Consider the following 500-nt stretch of genomic DNA (forward strand, 5'->3'; position numbering starts at 1 on the left):
GGCTGACTCGGGCCAAGCATATCCTTCTTGATCTCATAAAAATGCCCACGGCTTATGGCTCACGGCTTACGGCTCGGGGCGAGGCTCCGGCCATTTGTCATCGTACTTGGGCCAAGCATATCGTTCTTGAGCTCGTAGCAATGCCCACGGCTCACGGATCGAGCCTTCCCTTCCTCGGCTCACGTGCGTAAGCCCACGGCCCACGGGTCATGGCTCACGGCTCGGGGCGAGGCTCCGGCCATGGCTCCAGGCTACCACATGCCCAGTCAATGGGTGGGGTGCTGCAGCTTGCCAGCACCTTGGGCCCCAACCCTTAACTATAACCTTCCCCCTATAATTGATAATGTGATTTTTGCCTTATGACCCAAGGGGACACCCAAATGCAAGTTAAATTATACTAGTTTTTCTATTGACCAAAACTAACTTTTGTTTGCAACATTATGTCTTTTTTATGATTTGTATTGTTTATAGATACATTCAAGATCATTTTTTAGTCTTGT

The sequence above is a fragment of the Amaranthus tricolor genome, chromosome 3 (assembly GCF_026212465.1).
Source record: "Amaranthus tricolor cultivar Red isolate AtriRed21 chromosome 3, ASM2621246v1, whole genome shotgun sequence".
NCBI classification, from domain to species: domain Eukaryota; kingdom Viridiplantae; phylum Streptophyta; class Magnoliopsida; order Caryophyllales; family Amaranthaceae; genus Amaranthus; species Amaranthus tricolor.